This window comes from Hibiscus syriacus, unplaced genomic scaffold, assembly GCF_006381635.1.
Source record: "Hibiscus syriacus cultivar Baekdansim isolate YM2019G1 unplaced genomic scaffold, ASM638163v2 tig00117032_pilon, whole genome shotgun sequence".
NCBI classification, from domain to species: Eukaryota; Viridiplantae; Streptophyta; class Magnoliopsida; order Malvales; family Malvaceae; genus Hibiscus; species Hibiscus syriacus.
In genome coordinates this window covers 2,516,813-2,532,043 of record NW_024063532.1, presented here as the reverse complement: position 1 = coordinate 2,532,043, position 15,231 = coordinate 2,516,813, and the positions used below count along the sequence as shown (strand labels likewise).

Sequence of the window (15,231 nt, the reverse complement as noted above, 5' to 3'; positions counted from 1 at the left end):
AAATTTCAGCATAGAACATCAACTTTCAAACCATTATAATTCAATCATTCAATTTTTCATAATATGCGAAATGATCCCTATAACTTTACAAAGTTCCAATTGATCCAATTAACTTTCTAAAGTATATAGAATTATTCTTATATCCATGCTAACCCCTTAGGAATTTTTTGCATATTTTCCCCTAATTTCTTCACCATGGCCGAATAATATGGATTGAATTTCAATGATTTTCAATTTGATTATGTCATCACCCATTTTATCCGGGTGGTGACACGCACGTGGTATTTCATATTATAATATATAATATAATAAATAATGTGGGCATAGTACATATATTGTAGTTTATGCATTAAGTGCACTATATCATATAGTTTCATTTTTGCATACTAAAAAGTTGTATATATTAGGTAATAAATAATAATGCATGTTATTAATTCATATAGTATTGCATGTTATTGTAGATATTAAATAATTAGTATATTACATAGTTCATATTGTGTAGTTAGTATGAACTATATAGTTTGCATGTTATAATATTAGCCCATTTCATTTTTATTTTAAATAAATACAAAACCCAAAAATAAAGGTCCATTGCATTAATAAATAGGTCCATTTCCATAGTTTTTAAGAGGCCCAAGTGTTAGCACACATACATTTCATAAGTATATACAAATAAAAAACAAAAAACAAAAACCCTAATTCTATACATTGTGCCGCCAATTTTTTAGGGAAAATGGGGGTTGTTTTACTTTTTCTTTTTGAATGAGATAATATAATTAATGGTGGTGTTGCTTTTTAGGTGTGATGATGTTACCCTCTTGATCTTTGTGAAGACATTTGGACCATTGATGAGCCATAGATCTAATGGCATAGTTTTTTAACACATCACTTGTCCATGTAAAAAACACAAACAAATCTCCACCTTTGATAAACTTTGATTAAGGGCCATATTTGCTTCATTCCATGTGAAAGAAGCACAAATTCATAGGAGCCCTTGGATGAGAAACTAGATCCAATGGCTCACATGAGGCCACATCATTCAATCCAAGTGCGAAGTTAACAATAAATCTCAACCATTAGATTAAAGATGGATCCAATGGCCATGCTTCATATTCTTTAAAGGATCACCGGTGTCACTACCGGCCGAAAGGTTCACCTGAGCGTTGTTGGTGTGTGTTACTCACGTGTCACTCCGGTCATCTCCTTTAGCAAGCCACCATCGTACCATCACCGTATCACTGTCGCTCTACCTCCGTGCTCCATCTTCATCGGAATTAGAAAAAATTAAAGCTTCTAAATGTTCCGAATCCAGAGTCGTTGCAACCATTTTTCTCAATGGTTTTGAGCGAGAATAAAAAAATCAAGAACCAAAATCATCAATATAAATAGGCTTCAATCATTATCATTAACAACACCAAGATTTAGCAAGAAAAAGAATCATTAAAGGTTGAAAGGAAGAAGGAAGGGAATCTTACCATCTTCGGAGGAAAGAACATTTTTGGGCGAGTCTTATTTTTTCTTTATTTTCAGTTCGAATAGATCTTGGGTTGGGTGAATTTCGAATGGCGGTTTGGGTGGCTGGTGGTCGGCCGGTGGCCGGAAGATGTTTCGGTGTCGGGTTTAATGGATGCTGGGTGTTTGGGTGGTGTTTTAAGTTTAAGGGTTTAAAAGAGTTTGGTTTAGATTTGGGTGTTCTTTGTGTTCTTGGATATTTTAAGGGAAAAGGTTGGGTTTAATCTTTGAAAAACAAGTTTGGATGGTTTTTGGGTGTTGTTGGAAGATCAAATTGTTTTTGGAAGATGAATATTTTATATTTCTTAGGAAATATCTGTGTTTGATCTACTAAAAACTAATTTCGGGTGAATTTTGTATTTTGGATCAAAGCTTGGTTTTTTTATGAACAAAAGGATGAACATAAAGAACAAATGAAGAACATGTTGGTGTGTAGGTGATTTTCGGTTGGGAGGCTAGAGAGGATTTTATAGGAGTAAAATTTTTGGAAGTGTAAAAATGAGTTTTCTTCTATTTTTTTAGTCTTATAGTTTAAAATTTTTGGGGTTAATTGTTTCATTAAAACACTCAACAATACGCATATTTTTGGTTTGGGATGTGTCTTTTCATTTATTTTATTTTAGTCCCCCAATGCTTGTAATTTATTCCATGAACTTTAATTAAGGTCAATATAGTCATCAATTTCATTCCAATTGCTTTAATTATTTTATCAAATGTTTTTAATTATTAATATTGGCTACCAATTTTTTAATTCTTTTAAAATGATCATGTGTTTAACATAAAAGTAACACCTTTAGGTTTTTTAATCTTTTAATTTGATCACTAATATTAATTAGTCTTAAGATTAATCCTTGGACTTTAAGTTCTTTAGTTATTAATTAAAACCTTAGTTTAGGTTCCTTAATTAGAAATCAAATAAGTTTATTATTGTCCTTTTAGGTTTAGTTTCCTTAATAATATTGAATATTCATTTATTCCTTACTATTGAAACGGTGGTCTTAAAATAACTAGACATTCATGTTCAATATTTTTTCAAATAAATGAATATTGTATCCAGTGATCACCCCAAAAATTGAGTAGGTTCACTAATTTTAAACGAAAGGGTAGAGGTTCGTTCTTACATTTAAATTGCTAAGGACGAGTTCTTTGATTAACGTTAAAGGCTTGGCCTTCATTCTTTAAATCAAGGAACATCCTTATTCTTTTAAATAATAATTTGCCTAATTTGTCACCTTTAATTTTCTTTTAGGGTTTAACAATTGAATAATTCTTTAATTTTTAGGATGACAATATTTCATTGTTTCGAGTAAAACATAAGAAATAATTGCATTAATTTTGATTATGGGGTTAGTGTCTTCTTTAATTAGAAATAACAAGTATTGTGCGTCTCTCTAAAACTTTTAAATATTTTAGGGAATAAATGGATCATTAACTAAATAAATATTTGAATTTCTTAGTTTCTAATATATGGATATATTTATAATCGGAGATACCAATTTTGGGCATTGTGGGGTGCTAATCCTTCCCCAAACGTAATCGACTCCCGAACTCAAAATCTATAAAAGCAGATTAAATCGCTCCGTTTTAAATTTTTTATTTAACAGGGCGTATCTGATTTTTCAACCTTCCTAATCCCAAAGGTTGATGGTGACTCCCAACGCTTTAAATATTTTCATTTTTTTAATTTCGATCTTTTTAATTTATTCTGAATATCCATATTTTTTAGAAAAAAGTCGTCACGAAAAATTCAAACATGAATTCAACCTTCATTCATCATTTACATGAAATCCCAATAATATTTGATTCAACTTCAATTCAAACAACCAATTTCCTCAAAAACACTAAGCATGGCCAAAACTTCTATAAGTATTTCTACATGATTTTAATCATCACACACATGGAAACAACGCTACTACATCACTAACATAAAAATCCAACCTTAAATCATTGAATTTCTCCTTCATCCACCAATTTCATGAAATCAATCTTCCAAGCAAGAATAACACAAAACATTTATATCAAATGATAGAGAAATTGATGTAGGTTATTTTTCTATTTCATGTATTAATTCAAAAAATCGAAAGAAGTGACTTGAAAATTGAAAAAAAAAGTCTTACCTAACGGGAAGCTCACGGTAAGCTTGAAGAAATTGGAGAATTTTTCTTGAAAATACTATGAAAAAATCTTATAAAATCATCTTTTAACCACTTAAAATGAATATAAAATTTATTTAATTCTAATTTACCATTTTACCATTACTAAAACATAATAATTTCCACATTGATATTGTCATGACATCATCTTACTAACATCATCTTCAAAGTCAAACATGAATAAACTATTCCATACTTTTCAATTTATCCTTGTAATTTTTAAATATAAAAAATTAGTCACTATAATTAAACAATCTATGATTAATATGGAAATATCAATCTTCATTCCATTGATCCATGTTAATTTCTTCTTTAATAAAATATGAAAATAATATTACTAAACTCATACTTTCATCCTTTAAATTCTCCTAAATTTCTAATTCGATCCGGTTATTTGAATATTTTATCATGCTTTATTGCTTCATAGCTTTCTATACAAACTCCGGATCCAAATCTGAATTCCATAGAAATTACATTCTGAGGGATGAACTCTTCATTTATTAGATAAAATTTCTTTTTGGGAAAATTATTATATTGGTCCTTAAACTTTTCCTAAGTTTTTACTTTAGCCACTTGCTAAAAATTTTGGGGTATTACATAGTCGATCGAGCATATCGATGGGGAAGAGTAGTCGAGCGCCTAACACCATCTAAACATCTCAAACTTCGGTTAAGATGGCCAGAGACTCACGCGGGTCGTGGAGGTCTCCATCTTCTCAGTCCCATATGTCAGAGTAGAGTTTTGTATGCAGACATGGATTTGAGGGCTATAGGAGGCCACTAATTTCAGCCTATGTAGTGAGCACGAGCGTTTTAACCAAGATCATACAACCTCTAACATGCAGACAATGTGGTAGGAGGCACTCTAGGGAGTACCATAGAGTTTCTAAAATGTGTTACAGATGTAGATCTCATGAACACGTTATGAGAGATTACCACGAGGTAGGGAGAGTAGTATTATCGATTTTTAAAGATCAACTAAGACTGTACAGAGGGGATCAGATCCTTTTATAGAGGGGGTAGTTTAGCTTTTGAATAGCAGAGTAAAGGTACCACCAGATTTGTAGTTGGGCCTGAGGCTAGGGTTACCTCTCATTTGTATGTCCTTTAAGCCGATGAGGACTGTGAGGACACTAAAGTCATATCAGGGATCTTTATAATTGTTGGTATACCATTTACTGCTTTGGTATACCAGAGTTCAACCCATTCCTATATTAGTCATGAACTTATTTGAGAAAGGATATTCCAGCTGAGGATCTAGAAATTATAGTTTGATTTTACAGTCCTTTAGGATTAGATGTGTTAGTGGACAAGGTCTATCGTATGTGCCCGATGAAGATTCAGGGACAAACTTTTCCAGCCAACTTAATGTCCTTACCATTTCAAGAGTTTGATGTAATCCTAATAATGGATTGGTTATTCGAGCAGAATGCAAGTTTGAGGTGTAGGACCAAGATCGTGATGGCGAGGAAGGTGCTCAGTTGTTCCACGAAGATTGTTTCGAACTTAAAAGAACCACAAGTTGATAAGCTTTGGTTATGAAGCATTCTTGGCTCACGTGGTAGACATTCATTTTTGAGTCCGATATTAGAGGAAATTTATGCAGTGAGAGATTTCTCAGATGTATTATCGAAAGAGTTACCAAGATTGCTACCTTATCGAGAGTTATAATTGTGTATCGATGTTATGATAGGTTCATCTATGGTGTCCATCCCCTACCTCATACCACCAACAAATTAAAGGAAGTTAAGACCAAAATTTAAGAGCTCCTAGAGGGAGGGTTTATTCACCCAAGTGTGTCACTGTAGGGAACATGTTTTGTTTGTCAATAAGAATTATGGGTTAATGAAGTTGTGCATCAACTACCATCAATTGAATAAGCTAACCATGAAGAACTGATATTCACTTTCGAGGATCGATAACTTGTTAGACCAACTTAAGAGAGCCAAGGTGTTCTTCAAAATTGACTTGAGGTCAGGTTATTACCAGCTAAAAATTAAAGAGGACTACATAGCGAAGACTACTTTTAAGACTCGATATGGTCACTACGAGTTCTTAATAGTTCCTTTCATTCTTTCTAATGCTCCAGCTGTATTCATGGATCTGATGAATATGATCTTCCATCATTATTTGAATCAATTCGTTGTGGTGTTCATCGATGACATTTTAGTATACTCACACTTAGAGGAGGAGCATGATCGTCACTTTTGTATGTGCTATAGACCTTGAGGGAATGCTAATTATTCATTAAGTTCAGTAAGTTCAAATTTTGGTTGTCCAAAGTATCATTTTCGACAATATGGTGTCCACTGAGGGTATTCAAGTTGATCCTCAAAATATTCGAGTAATGGTAGAGTGGGAACCACCACGGAATGTAATAGAGGTACATAGTTTCCTAGGGCTTGGTGGATACTACCGCCATTTTGTTAAGGACTTTTCGATGATTTCCACTTTGATGGCTAAGCTATCGCAAAAATAGATACCTTTTATTTGGGATGATAAATTTTAACAAAGTTTCGAGAGACTAATGAAGGTATTGACTCAGGCATAAATGTTAACTCAATACGAGTCGGGCAAAGATTTCACCGTGTTTAGTGATGCTTCGTTTAAAGGTTTGAGTTGCGTATTGATTCAAGAGGGTCGATTGGTTTCTTATGTTTTCAGGAAGCTTAAATCGCATGAGCACAACTGCCCCACACATAACTTGGAGCTAGTAGATTTAGTTTTTGCCTTGACGATTTGAACGCACTACACGTTTGGAGAGAAACACTACATATTTATCAATCACAAGAGTTTGAAGTATTTGCTCTCTCAAAAGGAGTTTAATCTGAGGCATCGACATTGGGTGGAATTGTTCAAGGATTATGATTGCGTGATCGTTTATCACTCTGGTAAAAAATATGTAGTGGCTGATACTTTGAGTCGTAAGACAGTTGATCACGTATAAATGTATGTTGTGGCACGTAAATCTATGCAAGTATACACAATCGATACAAGTAATATAATAGTAAGTTAGTTATCGTCTCCAAAAGGATTTATGGGAATTTTTTAAATTTACAACAACTAGAACTAGGTGTCACTAATTAATCCTATGATTATTGTCTAAAAAGCAAATAGTAACAAAGTATATGAACAGATGGAAAAATATTGTCGAAGAAAGAAAGATTGTAACATCCAGTGATCAGAAAAGTTTGTTCGAGGTAATAAAAATATACAAAGGTAAATAAATAAAAGTTGTAAAGATAATGAAAATGTTCGAGTATCAAATATTCAGAAAAACCTCACACAATCAGACTTATAACGGAGAACTTGGGTTGGACATGCTACGGCGACAAATTATTCTACGTTTATGAAGATTCATAATGTTATGCTTGTGCTTTCTGACAGGATTTACTATAGTGTTTTAGGTCTTTTTCTACGACTATACTACTCAGTGTGAACTACAATCACCAGTTTGTTAAACTGTAGTTATGGTAATACCCTTAGCTTAAACTATAGCTTTTCACCTATCTTAATCGATTTTTATCCTTTTTATTCGAATAAAAACCTCTCATTATCGCTAAGGTAGATTAGAACATCACCATCCCTGATTAGTTCCCTTGTTAACGTAGATATACCCTAACTCTCTCGTTATTAGACATCTACTCCTAAAAAAATGGCAATCTCTTGAAGGCTCTTACAAAGACTACGAATGTTTAGTCATGGCACCAGGCACTCACTTGAAGGCTCTTACATCGTCAAGGAAAAATATTAAAACATTGAAAAAAACAACACTTCGCATAAACAAAAATTGTATTATTCATTAACAATCGAACAAAATATCATTCAAGTGTCATCCAACACCAAATAAAACAATTATGATGTTGTAAATAGCATCCAAATAACATTCTTTATGTATAACCCTTTAAATGATATAGAAATGAAACACAAAGGATGAAAAAATCCCAAAATCAGAGCTCTATCGTGACATTCTAACCACCACCACGCCTACTCCGGTGACCAGCCTCTCTCGATGGCCTCACCACCGCTCTAATGAAGTCTGGCTATGGAGGGCACCAAGGAGAGTCGAGTTGGGCACGGTGTGAAAGTGAGTGTTGTAGCCACCTTCTTCAAGCATTGAGTATATTCTTCTCTCTTCTCATTTATCCTCGATTCCTTTTTTGAAGAATCATAATAGGGTATTTATAGTGGGAATTTCTAATATTTAGTTCCCTTGGAAATATCCTAAATACCCTTAATGTCATACCCATTTTATGAATGATATACCAGCTAGCAATGGTCTCATTTATCTTAATAAGAGCATGATTGCAAGTGAGGTTGAAGCTAGGCAAGTAACGTCAGCAATGTCGTTGAGTTGCGTCAGACTTGCAAGATATCTCTCGCCTAGGCAAGAAAATATGCTCCTCACTGTCATCTTCTTAGGCTCCATTGGCCCTAAAAAATGATTTGTCTCGGTAAATGAATTATTCCTTCATCATTTCCTGCATCAACACAAACAACAAACAACCTTCATTCTCAATAGCATCAGTTAATACCAAATAAAGTTTTCCTCGACAAAACTTATCCACCACATGAAAAGATGTCCTAAATGCAACTAAAATGCTATGAAAAATGGCTTTTAGATGAATAATAACTTAAACTATTGTTTCTTTTCAAGCAATGGATAATAAGCGGTAGAAAAATTAAATGTCACAACAAAGTAAAAATTAGGACAATCATGTGGATTAAAATTTCAGCCCTCATCAAGAAGTATGGCCTCAACATGCAAGATTGTATGAGGAGTTAAGTACATTTCCCTAGGTCAAGACTCTATCAGTGTGTGTGCATTATTGTATCTATTATATGCTGTAATGTATTTAGAAAACTCCTAAGTAAGTTATTAAGTTTTGTCAAGGCATCAAATTATTCATTAAGAACAATTTCACTCCTGTTTATTGAACATTTAACTTTAAGCTTTGTGTTATTCTGTTCAATTTTTTTAAACTGCTTCAAGGTGAGTCAACTCATCACACCTACCATCCCACACTCTAGGTGAAAGGGAGCATACCTTTCACCCCCAAGCTAGTCAGGTAGAGTCATCCCATGACTGCTTTCATTTACTCATATGTTGAGGTAACCATTTATTTAAGGAGTTTTCAAGGTCATGCCATTGCATAGAGGAGTGTCCCTCTACAATTATGCCGAAGCATTTATTTACAATTCAACACAATTCAAAACATTAAGGAGTTCAACTCAATCTTTTCAATCATTTAATGCCACAACGTACAAAAATTTCTTTCCTAAAAATTTTCTAAGCACCTTAAGCAAAAAAAAAAAAAAATCGTGTCAAGAAGATCACAAAGTATCAAGTCCTAGGGTCAGCTCTATCCTTCACACCATAAAAAATTATGGGCTAGGCAATAAGAATTTTCTTTCATCATCGGGCATCCTCAACTTATTAAAAAAATATCCTAATACACTCGTGCCATGAAAAAAAAATCAACCAATCATTATCAAATGCAACTAAGTTTGAGACACAATACCTCTCCCAAACTTGAGGGGTGAATTGTCCTCAATGCATGAAATATAATGCAAGGGAAATTATTCCAAAATGATGATCTAAATAAAAGTGAAATTTGGTACCCTATTATTGTAAAGAGGTTCGGTTGAATGCGCGGTTGCTGCGTCGCTTAAGACGAGGTGGTTGACTGATCCTGTGTCTTCTGAATAAAGCGAGGATAGAGATAGGATAGAGATGGAATAGCGATACAACCTGCTAAGTGCTTGAGGTAATGTCGGGACCTGGGAGGATTGTCTGGTAGGGGTATTTTCTCTGTATGAGAAGTCTCATCAAGGATGTCTAGGGGCTGGCTTGCTTTAGGGTTAAGAACTGGTTCAATGTTAAGATCATATGGTTATTCAAGGAATGGATCAGGTCAGGGCTGCTCTGTAACTAGTTCAACAATATCGGTGGTGGGGGTAAAATCTTTGACTTTAAAAAATTTATACGGGATTTCTTTAGTGTGCTCGGACGATGAGGAGGGCGAACTGATGTACTCATCCATCTGGCCTAGGCCTTCTATATGGATTGGAGTGAGATGCGTAATAATAAGGGTGACATCAGCTAGAGAACCAGGTGGAATGTCTTGCCGAGGTAAAAAATGTGTGGCCGTCTGTGGGTGCTAATCTTTGTAATAGTTCTTCAGGAAACGATGACATGTCTTCAGTGGTGATTGGAAGAAGTTCCTTAAAGAACGTATTCAATTGTGTATCTATGGCCTTGACATAATTGAAGAATGTATACATGTGACCCTCTAAATGTTCTAGGTGTTCCCTTGTCTGTCTAGTTTTGGTGACCATAGTCGTCATTCGTGTTACGGCTACCGATTTAGAACCTCGTTCTAACCCTTTAATCGGGGCATTATCATCAAAACTCATCAACTTTGGCACCTTCTTTCTGGTGATGCCCTCCTTTGATTTGATAAACTCCTCCAAAGGTTCCACAAGGACCTTTTTCTTCTTTTATAAAGTAGTTATTAAACTGGGAAAAAGTAAGTTACCTCTAGCCCGCTTTGCACTTTCGTGGACCTGCTCGAAGATAATATCGCCCACATCGATTGAGCTCCCGTAGATAATGCAATGTAGAAACATTAATTGTCGTAGCAACATTGTGATGTTGTGCAATGTGGGCATCAACTTGCCTTTAGGAAGTTGTTCCACAGTTTTGTGATCGGTTTAAGAGCTTTGCGATCCACACACTTTCGATTGGTATTAATGGTTCATCAACAGATCTGATGGTCATGAAATAATAAAAACCTACAAAAGAAAATAAGAAAACAAACAAGTAAAACTAAAATAAAGAAATTGTGACAAGAAAATAAAAGTATTATGGCAAAAATTATCAAAATTCCTCCAGTTGTCAATCCCTTACAACGACGTCAAAAACTTGATCGCATTAAAATGTGTGTGTTATGGCATGCAAATTTGTTAAATAAATAAAAGTTGTCAAGACAATGAAAATGTTCGAGTATCAAATATTTAGAAAAACCTAGCACAATCATACTTCTAACGGAGCACTTGGGTTGGACATGCTACGTGACAAATTATTCTACGCTTATATAGATTCATAGTACTATGCTTATGCTGCCCAATAGGATTTTCTAGTGTTTTAGGTCTTTTGCTATGGCTATACTACTCAACGTGAACAACAATCCTTGGTTTGTCAAAATGTTGTTGTGGCAATACCCCTTAGCATAAATTGTAGCTTTTCGCCTATCATACTCAATTTTTTTTACCATTTTTAGTCGAATAAAACCATCTCATTATCTCTAAGGTGGATTAGAACCTCATTATCCTAGATTAGTTCACTTGTTCATTTAGATCTACCCTAACTCTCTCGATATTGGGCATCTAATCATAGAAAAATAGCAATCTCTCGAAGGCTCTTACAAAGACTAGGAATGTTTTGTCATAGCACCAGGCATTCTCTTGAAGGCTCTTACAGTGTCAAGGAAAAATATTAAAACAATGAATAAAACAACACTTAGCCTAAACAAAAATTATATCATTAATTAACAATCGAACAAAATATCATTCAAGTGTCATCTAACAGCAAATAAAACAGGTATGGTATGGAAAATATCATCCAAAAGTCATTCTTTAAGTACAACCTTTAAACTATATGGAAACAAAAAAAATGAAGAAAAACTCCAAAAATCAGAGTTTGGTGTGACATTCAGACCACCACCACGCCTACTTTGGTGACCAGCCTCTCTTGTGGGTCTGGCTACTGCTCTAATGAAGTTCGACTATGGATGGAACCAGGGAAGGTCGAGTGAGGGACGGTGTGAAAGTGAGTGTTGCAGCCGCCTACTTTAACCTCAGGTATATTCTTCTCTCTTATCTTTTCTCCCTGATTCCCCTTTTTTAATAATCACAATGGAGTATTGATATTGGGAATTTCTATGGTTTAGTGCCCTTGGAAATTTCCTAAATACCCTTAATGTCATACCCAATTTATGAATGATATAGCAGCTAGCAGTGGTCTCAATTAACTTAATAAGGGCATGATTGCACGTGAGGTTGAAGCTGGGCAAGTGACATTAGCAGTGTCGTTGAGCTGCATCAGACTTGCAAGATATCTCTCGCCTAGGCAAGAAAATATGGTCCTCACTGTCATATTCTTATCCTCCGCTGGCCCTAGCAAATTGATTTGTCTCAACAAATGAATATTTCCTTCGTCATTTCCTTTATCAACACAACCAGTAAACAACCTTTCTCCTAAGAAGAATCAATTAATACCAAATAAGTTTGGGCTCGGCAAAACTTATCCACCACATGTAAAGATTTCCTAAATGCAACTATGTGCAACTAAAATGCTATGACAAACGGCTTTTTAGACAAATAATAACATAAGTAAAAAGACCCAGAACAATGTCTTTTTACGGAGTTATCAACAATATCCGATCTTTGGGCCTTACTTGTATGTCTAAGTTTGACTATCGATAGGGAATTGTTAGCCAAGTTGCATGTTGAACTCGAGTTTGTTAAGGAAATGAGGGGAGTTCAAAGGATCAATGATAGCTTTTTAGCTATAATTGAGCAAACTCGTCTTGGTGAGGTGTTTGGTTTTGAACTGAAGAATGACGATAAATTGTATTTTCGAGGATGTTTATGGGTTTAGTCGTCTAAGGAGTTATGAACCAAGATCCTTAGTAAGGTGCATTGTAGTCTATTTTTTGTACATCCAGGGGAAACAATATATATCAAGATCTTTCTCAGTTATACTAGTGGCCAAGCTTGAAAAAGGAGATAACTGAGTTTGTGTCTAGGTGCTTGGTGTGTTAACAATTAAAAGTAGAACATTAGGTTCCATCAGGGTTGCTTTAGCCCATTCAGATTTCACAATGGAAATGGGATAGAGTGACCATGGACTTTGTGACTAGGTTGTCGATGATACGAAGAAAGTACGATGTGATCTGGGTAGTAGTCAATTAATTAACCAACTTTACCTATTTTCTATCGGTTCACATGGACTTTACCCTAGAGAGGTTGGCAAGGTTGTACATTCAGGAGATAATGAGATTACATGGAGTACAAATGTTGATTATTCCTGAATCGAGATTTGCATTTTACCTTGAGGTTTTAGAGGGCACTTTATGAGTCTTTGGGTACCCGACTGTATTTCAATACCACCTTTCACCCACAGACTGATGGTTAGTCTGAGCACGTGATTCATATTTTGGAGAATATGCTCAGATGTTGTGTGATAGACCTTGAGGGTTAGTTGGGATGATCACCTTCAGTTAGTTGAGTTTGCCTACAACAATAATTACCAGTCGAGAATTTAGATGGCCTTATATAAGGCCTTGTATGGGAAGAAATATATAATACCTTTATGTTGGACAGAGATTAGTGAAAAAACTAGTTAGTCTTAATTTGATCCGAGAGGATGAAAGAAAGTTCAACTGATTCAATATCGATTGAAAGAAGCTTTATATCGTTAAAGATCATATGCAATCATGAAACATAAGGATATAGAGGTTGAGGTGGGTGATAAAGTCTTCCTCAAGGTGTCAACTTGGAAGAGGATGCTGAGATTCAGGCTAAGGGGGAAGCTGACTCTGTATTTCATTAGACTCTAGAAGATTCTCGAGAGGGTCAGACCTGTAGCCTACCAACTAGCCTTACCACTAGAGATTGAGTGCATTCACAAGTTTTTCCATGTATCATGCTTAGGAAGTATTGTTCAGACCCGTCATACATAATTCAGTTCGAACAAATCAAAGTAAGTCAATAAATGACATATGAAGATGAACTGATAAGAATTTTGGATCAAGAGGTCAATGAATTGAGAAACAAGTGAATTCTATTAATAAAGGTCTTGTGGACAAACCATGGGGTCGAGGAAGCTACTTGGGAGACTGAAGAGGACATATAACTCCAGTATCCATATTTTTACTTAGGAGAAGTTTGAGGACATAATTTCTTTTTAGGAGGGAGAGTTGTAACGTAATGTTTTTCGAGTTAGTAGTTTTGGGCTAACCCGAGTGAGTGTTAAAAAGACCCATTAGGTATGTGAAAAGCCTTAACCCAAATTATAGATTGATTGGGCTTGGATTGAGCCTATTGAGGAGTAAAAAGGGTGTTTTTGAATTGAGATTAATCAACAAAGAACTAAGGTTGTAATTTCCCCAAAAGCCTCCCAAAGGTTGATTCCTCTTTTATGAGGCTTATGTTAGCGTGGGAATCACCCACTCCTTATTTGTCTTATTCTCTTCATTCAAACTCCATCCATTCTTGTTTTTATGGCCAAACAAAGATGAGTACTTGTTTCTCAACATCCCCATCCAAAAAAGTGAAGGTAAGAGTTGAAATCATCTTCCCAATAGCTTTAAATCAAGCTCACAGCCTTAGAGTTTGGCCATGTTGACTATATTTAGATTTGTAGAGGGTTTTGTGTTTTATAGCTTGTGGGTGGCTTTAGAACTTTCCTAAACCTTACGAGTCATATTCCTAACATTCCTAAGCCTTTAAGTGAGTTAATAACTCAACTTCATTGATTGTTCTAGATAGAGAAATAGGTTGAGGCTATAAAAGTAAATGGAAGGAGAAATTGGTGTTTGGCTGAGTCTTGAGTTGACTGTTCATCTTCTAGGTGCAAGGTAACACACTTCTAACCTTTTTCTACCGCTTGTAGATTAGCATGTGTAGTTTTGTTATTTTTATGTGTGTAACAGCCATTTGTGTGCACTTGGGAGTTCAACCAAGAAAAATGGTGATTTTGTATTATTTTGCATAAAATAATGAGTTTTTATGATCCTTTAACGATACATAAGCTCTTGTCACACCCTAATTTAGGGGTCAAGTTATAGGTTTTTGAAACTTATAGGCAGTTTTAAGAAGTTACAGGAAATTTGGGGACTCGGCCTAGAATTATCTCATTTTCTGGTAAACTGAAAAATAACCCCCCGATAGGGGGGAAAATCCCCAAAATTAAAACCTAATTTTCCCTACCTCACTGACCGTCGTTGCGGTATTCCGACGGTCCCAATCGAGCCGGTGTCCCACCCCGATTAAAACCCCTCAACCCTCGTCCCTGGATCGACCGTTAAATGTCATGTAAAGATTGCAAAAGCCTCGACAAAAACACCCCATCGCCTCTCGGTTAACAGTAAATTTTGGTCACCTCGGTCATCGGTTCACCTCACCATTACCACAGTCGGACTCTTCGTCGTCGTGCGCCCAAATCCCGACCGAGTTCATCGCCTATCATCGTCGTTTTCCCCAACCACCGGCGTTGGTAAGTTCTATCGATTTCTGGTTGTTTGACATGGTTTTGGTGTTAGGACCGTCGGTGCACCCCATGGCGCAGCGGAACAGAACTCGACGGTCTCACCAGCGATCCAAGTACATAAAATCAAAATCAAGAAGAAATGATGCGAATACTTAAAATGGGTTCCTTAAAAATAGTAAAGACACATGACTAATGGTGATAACAAACTGTTCAAATCATAAGCCTCCACAAAAAAACGTCTCGGCCTCTACTTAGTTCGCTTGATTGAGAGCAAAATTTACTTTTCCCAAAA

At 35.4% G+C, this 15,231-nt stretch overlaps 1 long non-coding RNA gene across 1 annotated transcript; it reads right to left on the bottom strand.

Annotated features, from left to right (window-relative positions):
* Window positions 1–898: 898 nt before the first annotated feature.
* Window positions 899–1,988, bottom strand: LOC120196295. Its single transcript, XR_005523155.1, has 2 exons — window positions 1,476–1,988; window positions 899–1,293 (listed from the first exon to the last, which is right to left on the bottom strand). It is a non-coding gene; the product is annotated as an uncharacterized LOC120196295 (long non-coding RNA).
* Window positions 1,989–15,231: the final 13,243 nt, after the last annotated feature.